General features: G+C 34.3%; 1 long non-coding RNA gene across 2 annotated transcripts; it reads right to left on the reverse strand.

Moving 5' to 3' along the window:
• Window positions 1–4386: 4386 nt before the first annotated feature.
• Window positions 4387–6626, reverse strand: LOC146928888 (uncharacterized). 2 transcript variants are annotated; one of them, XR_015008219.1, is made up of 5 exons: window positions 6503–6626; window positions 6185–6248; window positions 5715–5789; window positions 4885–4957; window positions 4387–4668 (listed from the first exon to the last, which is right to left on the reverse strand). It is a non-coding gene; the product is annotated as an uncharacterized LOC146928888 (long non-coding RNA). The 2 variants fall into 2 exon arrangements; XR_015008218.1 differs by lacking the exon at window positions 6503–6626 and adding an exon at window positions 6370–6445.
• Between the last annotated feature and the right edge of the window lie 1189 nt (window positions 6627–7815).

Consider the following 7815-nt stretch of genomic DNA (forward strand, 5'->3'; position numbering starts at 1 on the left):
CTCTTCTACTCCATCTTCTTCTTCTTCTTTTTAATTTCTTTTTCTTTGAATCATTGAGGACAATGCTTCCCCTAAGTGTGTGTGGGGGGGCTAATAAAGTGTCTAGAGTCGTAGTGTTCCCAAACTCCCTTGAACTTTATTCTTTTGTTTTGTTTTGTTTTTATAGCAAGAAGCACGATTAGTAGCTTGTTTTTAATGTAAATATGGCATGAAAATTTTTGTTTTGTCTCTTCTTTAGGTCGCCTCTTGTACATGAAAATAGTTTCTTGTGTTTCTTATGTTCTTGCTATACCCATATCATGTTTCATTGTGAAAATTCTCCAATGAGAAAAGCACCCGGTTGCAATCCTTGAGTAAATGTATGAATAGGTATTTTAAGGAACACGTTCTATCTTTAGTGTTAACTTAGACCCTTTAAAGTCTTAAGAGTAAAAGTAGTATAAGTTTGTGTGGGAAAATTAATCAAATTGTTCTTAATTGTTATATTCTTATTAATTTGTTAATGTTAAATGGGGCGGGAGGATGGCACCAACATGTGGGGGAAAGGACAATCCCTAACTTCCTAATTGTGGTGGTGACTCCCTAAATTTGAACCTAAAGTGAAACAAATTCATCAATGCTAGGGGGAAAGGACAATTACATCCAAAAAGACTTCCTACGCGGAGATGAAACAAACAATAATTTTGCAGCACTGCTTAGGGTGATTTTGAATCTAGGGGGAAAGGACAATTACATCCGAGAAGACTTCCTATGAGGATAGATAGCCCCTAAGCATCTGCAGCCCCTTGTGCTTAATTGTTAAATCTAATTTAATTTTAACTCAAATTCCCATCACTCTTATATGAAATGAAGAAAGGACTTTTCTCGGTTACTTTAGCACTAAAGATAGAACCTATTCCTCATAATATCTGTCTTATACAGGAGCAAGAAAAGGGTTGGACTGCGCACACACACACTCACTTGAGACTTGATGTTGGGTAGAATAGGTTCATGAGAAGTATTTGAAATTGTAATTAGTGTACTTGAGGCAAAGCCTTTCTTTTAAGACATTTGTTCTTAGTATTGCCATAATCAAATCTTTTGTTGCTGCTATGTTTGCTGCCTTTTGCTTGAGGACAAGCAAAGATTCAAGTGTGGGGGAGTTTGATGAGTCATAGATAGTATTATTTATTGCCTTATTTAGTTTAGTTTTATTTTAGATTTGATTTTATTTTATTGCATTTTATTTTAGTTTAAAATATTTTACTTCAAATTGTGTTTTATTTTATTTTAGGAATAAATATATGGTGGAAGGTGCCTTGGAGCAAAAGAAAGAGGACTGGAACAAATACAGCGCAAGAATACGAAGATACGGGGCAAAAATATATTCCCCCAAACTCAGAAGCTTGGCACGGCCCGTGCCAACATGTGGCACGGCCGTGCCCGTCCCCAGGATACTCTTTTGCTGCTTTTCTTCAAGCCCAAGTTACCCTGTTGCAGCTTTACCGTTTTATCCTTCTAGTTGCTTAGTTTCTAAGTCAGATGTAAAGCTATAAATAGAGTAGCTCTCCACCATAAACAATCATGCTTTACTTTGTTTATTTCAATTGCTATTTTAATAAAAGTCTTTATTTTCCCTTTTACTTTCTTTGCAATTTATTTTACCGTATTTCTCTCTTCTTCTTCCATGTCTACGATGAACATGAGTGAGTAGACTTCTTAGTCTTAGGATTATTGGGGAGTCTAATGACTCAATCCTAAACAAAACATGTCTAAACCCTAATTTTTATGTAACCCTAATTTCTAATCTAGATTCACCGTCTTAACGTGGATTAACAATTATCAAACTGTGGAAGCGAAAGCGGAGGGTTTGATAATCGTTAATCCATCATCCCAAACATCAATTCATAAAGCGAGAGCGGAGTCTTGATGTTGGAACAAGTGAATCTAGACAATAATTGCAAAACAGTGAAATAGTCTTTGCAATTATTGAGACAAAGAGTAGTTTCAATCCTCTATGCATCTTCTAGTAATCATGTCAATGAAATAGGCTTGGTTGCTAGAAGTAAACTCTCACCGGACTTTCATCGGAAAGGTGAGGGGCTAAGGGAAACCGGTCTTTAGAAATTAGTGTGTAAATCATGAAATTAGATGTTTAGGTTTTGTCTAGTGAAGGATTAGTTATTAAGATGAACCAATGATCCTAAGGCCCTTTATTATTATTATTGTTTTTACCTTCAGCAATCAAACTCTTTCTTATCAACTTTCTCTCCTCTAATCATTCATTAAAAGTTAATTAAGTTGAACAACTCCCTAGCGGAACGATACTCTACTTACTACTATTACTTCGATAGGCCGTGCACTTGCGGTTTGGCCCTATCAATCACATAAGGGGTGCTGAGGGTTAGCTGCTTTGGGCTGTTAGAGGAGCAGCACTGTCTGTATTTTGCTGTTGCAGTATATTCTGTGTGCAGTGTGGGTTTCTTTCGGGGATGCCGCCTATATACAATATCTCTCTTTCGGAGCAGACCAAAAATAACAAAGTTGCGGCAACATGAGCAGATATTGCCATCAATAAGTGGGAGCAATGATTGAAACTAATGAGAAGAAATCATTAGTTTAAGGAAGCCATGATTTGAGATTGGAATTATTCTAAAAACAAATCATCAAACAGGTTGGACAACTTGGCTACTAACCCTGCTCATACTAAATGAAAGTTCTTCTTGCATTCCATTTAGTTGTTAAAAAATAGTGATAATTAGAGACAACATTAATGGTTTACCAAAATTGTTAAGTGTTATATCCTTCCATTTTCTCAAGTGGATTTTTCTCATACATAATTTAAACAAAATTACGACATCGTTTGATCAATATAGCTTACTACATAAGGATAACTAAACTTATTCAAATTGGATAGAACAAAAAAAAAAATCAAATTCTTACAAAAAGACTAAAACTTATCTACAACATTATGTAGTTTAACTTCCTGTTCCGTAAATAAACTCGAAATCTTATGGTAAGACCGCAAACTTATCCAATTGAATTTAGAAATAGATGGTAGCAATCATACCAAATATCAATGGCGTTACTGTTTTAGACAAATGGAATGAAAATCACATCAAAACAAATACAATTCCATGATAGAATCATCAAGAATTCATGGAAGAAATAGTAAAAATGGTGTATATCTAAAACCTCAAAAACACGACATTTAATGATATGATGAGATCTCTATTGAAGAACCCCAATGATTGGCAAACATATGGAAAGCAAAGAAACTGCTGGGAGCATAGCCTTAACTTAGAGTGAGAAGGGAGGCTACCTACGATTGCAAAGAGCAACAGCAACTTCGCCAAGGAGAATTGTGAACACGATGGACTTCTCATTGAGATCTCCGAACTCAAACACCATATCCAATCCCTATAGCGCCAATGGAGAAGAAGCTGAACAAATATTTAGAGAAGAGAGGGAAAGGATATGTGACTGATATGTTTCATTGAAAACGAAAAATTGAATGTGGTTTAACCAAGATGTTAACAGAACACACACATGTAGATAGTGGCATGGGAAAGAGAGTGGATTAATTTCTGCATGAGAACACTAACACGCACGTTGGAAACAAAGAAATGAGGATAGACGCTATTAAATGCAAACATACAAATGGAGAGCATCTTAACCCCCTTAAGTACATTCATCGCAGACTACAATTTTTATTGGAGGGAAAATTGAAATACATAGTGGAATGGTGATTAGGATTAGCATATAGAGGGAGTTAATGCTTGCAAAGTGGAGGGAAAAATTAGGGTAAACAATAGCTTGGGGGGATAAACTTTAGTAAGTAACTAGACCTTGCACCCGTGCTGTCGCACGGGTCATATTGACGGCAAATAGAACATTCAAATAAATAGAAAATAATGTGCTTTTGGTTCAAATACAATGTTTTTTTGAAGGAAGTTCAAATACAATGTTAATAGTAAAAATACAAACAATAAAAAAAAAAGAGTTCATGTTGGTACATTACGGTGTTTAGAGGGAAAGGGAACAGTCGCATTTAATATGATAGTTGTGCTGGTGCTTTTTTTTATGCTTAAACGTGCCATAAAATGAGTAGTTGTGCTGGTGCCATAAAGAGAAAGTAAAAATTTGTTTTGGTATGAGCTTTACTATACACAAATGAAAGGCTCAATACACAACAAAATTACATACAAAATAACACCATCAATCTTCTTAGGCAATTAAGCATTTGTACCATCGATGAGAGAAATAGTGACATGCTATATCTGAATAATTAGCTCTTCAATGAACCCTAAGATACTTGCCATTCATTTTCATGATCCTTAAGTAGGACAGCTCCAAGATACGACTTCATTCAACTACCAGTTCACTTTCTTCGATGCAATTTAAAATAATTACCATTAGGGAACATTTATATATTAATTACATATGTATGTGCTTTCATGAAGAAATTTAAACCATTTTAGAGGTCAAAGCAAACAAAATCAATAAATCACTAAGAAACAACAAACTAAGTCAGCCTTACATTAGTACCATACTCACATATGCAAAGTAAAGTGGACCAATTAGTACTATTAACATGTAATTGACCCGGCTAACACTTAATTTTTTCTATCTGGTAGATCAATGCTTGATCGGACTCCTAAAATGGTAGATCAATGTTTGCTCTGCCTCCTAAAAAGAGTAAAGAAAACAGAGTGAAGCATATAAAAGAGTATAGGAAAAAAATGGTGTTTATTATTCAACAATATAAGAAGAAACAATCAAAAGGTTGTCACTAAACATAACACTACCACTTCTCATATCCAACTCATGTATACACCAGAACAACGCCATTAACAAAATCATACACATATAAAATGCTCACTCATATCTGAGATAACAAATTACCTATGATACGTGCGCAGCTTCACCATACTTTTTCACATTGACACTTCATGCTCATCTTCAATATTCATTGGCACTGTGTATGTGAAAAGGAAAAAATCAAAATCACAAAAATAAATAACATTTAGAATGTTTTTTGATTAAAAAATATACTTAATTAGAACCAAATTGATTAGCAACCAAACAACTCAACTCCTTTGCAAAAGTAAACACCATACACTAACACTAACTACAAACAAAACTTTATAGGCTGCACAATTAGGACAAAGGAAACTTATTTAATGCCAAACCAAAAAAATCAGTTTAAAAAATGCACAGCCTAGCCACAGCCGAACCAAAAACAGCAGGGCAATAAACAAAAGTGCCCACTAAAAGGCCAAAACAGCAGAAGAAGAAAAAAAAAATACAGGATCAACATATTTAAGAAAGCTAGATACAAATTCAACTTTCAATATATTTTTATCTGATGTGACAATAAAACATAGCTGCAAATATAATGTAAAATTTCAATGACTTAACAAATTCATCACATTAATAATATCAAACAACATACTAATATGGATAGATTTCATACACATAACTTTAATACATAGTAGTATGCAAACTTTATGAATGAAAGATAAACATACCAAAGTTGTAAGCAAGACCAATGTCTTTTTTCTTATAGACATACAATGGGAAACCCTTGGAGGAGAGATTTCTCTCCTATTCTTTCACATTTCTTAATAAAAGCATTCTTTCTTAGGAATTGAATTCTTGGGTTCCAAAAAGTGACAATCTAATAACTTCTCAGAATTATACTTGGGGGATTCAATAAAAAAGGTGAAGCGAACCTGTATATCAATTACAGCCTCCACCGCATCCTGAAACAACATATCCACTCTTCCTAGATCATTAGGCAATTCCTCCTTCACAACATTAAAACGAAATCTTATCAACCTAAGGTAATAAATACACAGGACCGAATGAGTGCTGAAGAAAGATCTATACGGTGAAGTTCTTTCTGAATCTCCAACAAACCAATATCAAATGTAAAAAGCATAAAATCATCATATATCATATTCTATAAATTGATATCCTTTCCAATCAACTGATTCTTAAATTTAAATCCCTTTAGCACAAAAAGGGTTAAAATCAAGAGGATCTAATTTAGAAAAAAATGTAGATCAAACTCTGCTAGATGCACCTATGATAATGTTGTAACAACAATAAACAAACTAATTGGGGTTAGTTTGCATAAAATCAAACAGATTGGGATGCTTGTGATATATAGAAACAACTGATAAAAATGGGATGCTTGAACCTGTGTTTGTTTCATTCATTGGTTTCCAGGTACACAAAACATATTAGTCTGCTCCTATGATACCCTATAAAAGAAGAGATAATAAGAATAAAATTGAGAAAAAAGTGACAAAAAATTGAGAAAAAAATCAGAGCATCTCAAAATTTTAAATGGAGTCGTAAGAAGAGTTGAGATGAGAGAGAGACCAAAAGGTAAAGCATGGGAAACAGATGAGTTAAGTGAATTACTAAAGAGAGGAAACTCAATGTTAGGAGGTTAGGTCATATTCAAGAAAACTTACTATCTGTAATTCATCAATTAACACAAATAAGTCCTTACCGTTTGGATCAAAGGAAGAAGAAAGTGTTGGGTCAGAATCAGATACAGCTGCGACGAAGTTAAAAGGCTTGAGTGTGAGGAATTGGTCAGAGGTGGTGCTGCCACACAGGGGCGGATCTCTATTGAGACCCCCAGGTGCCGTGGCACCCCCCAAGTTTACTATATATATAGTATTATCCATAATACAGCAAGGAATTTCTGGTTGTTCTAGCGGATAGGGGGTGCTTTTACAAGTCTAAAGGTCGTGTGTTCGACCCTTTAGCCAGTATATTTTTGATATTTTCTTGTGCATTTTTAATATTTTATCAAAAAAAACGTTCCCAAGGAGAATTGAACCTGCAACACAACGCTTATTTAAAGCAATTCAAACCACCATATCACTTATTATTGTATAATATTACTTGAAATATTGTAATATATAAATGTTCATTAAAAGTGGAGTATACAAAAGCATTTGGCACCCCCAAGAAAATAAGTGAAGATCCGCCACTGCTGCCACAGATGATGGTGGTGATACCGCGGAGCTCCGTTAGGGTTCTGGCGGCGAGAGTCGGCCGTGAGTATGAGAGAAAAGGGAGAGAGATGAAGAATCACAAAGAAAAAGAGAGAGGGGGTTATGTCAGATTGATGGTTCTCGATGAGCACATATACAACTCCAGGTATTGTGATAGCTTGCAAGCACGCTGATTTATATTCCTTTGGGAAGATGCGATCAATTAAATGCATATGGGATATAAACAGTCAGTTTATTACTGCTATCATCGTAACCTACATACATGAGATGTGGCTTTCTAAATCTGCATTAATGCACCATTGGTAACAACATTTCCGCCAAACTAAAACAGGGTTTGTATCTTAACCTAATTGTGGGATATTTGAAATTCAAATTCAGCATTTAATTATGCACATTCCCGCCCAGGAAATTAGGGTTTTTCAAAATATGGTATGCATTATGTACTTTAGGATTATATATTAAGATGTTGGAACATGTGTGGAAATTGAGTAAAAAGACTAAACACAAATTCCCATGTTGGGTAGAACTAGTGTTGTGTGAATTGAAAAAAGTGGAAGTCCCACATCGGATGGAACACACACATTAGAAGTGTTTATATAGTGGGGGTGTACCTCTAATTAATGGGGGTACATAAGCACTAGAGAAAAAATATATATTGATATATATTTTATTATTTGGAAATGATAAATTCTTTCAAAAAAAAAGGAAATGATAAATTAAATAATTAATTTAATCATTATTAGAAAGTGTTTTTTTAGTTCCCAAGTTTTGCTAAAATATTTTGGTACATAATATAATA

The sequence above is a fragment of the Medicago sativa genome, chromosome 4 (assembly GCF_051527215.1).
Source record: "Medicago sativa cultivar Bolivia chromosome 4, Bolivia_mono, whole genome shotgun sequence".
In the NCBI taxonomy this organism is placed as follows: Eukaryota; Viridiplantae; Streptophyta; class Magnoliopsida; order Fabales; family Fabaceae; genus Medicago; species Medicago sativa.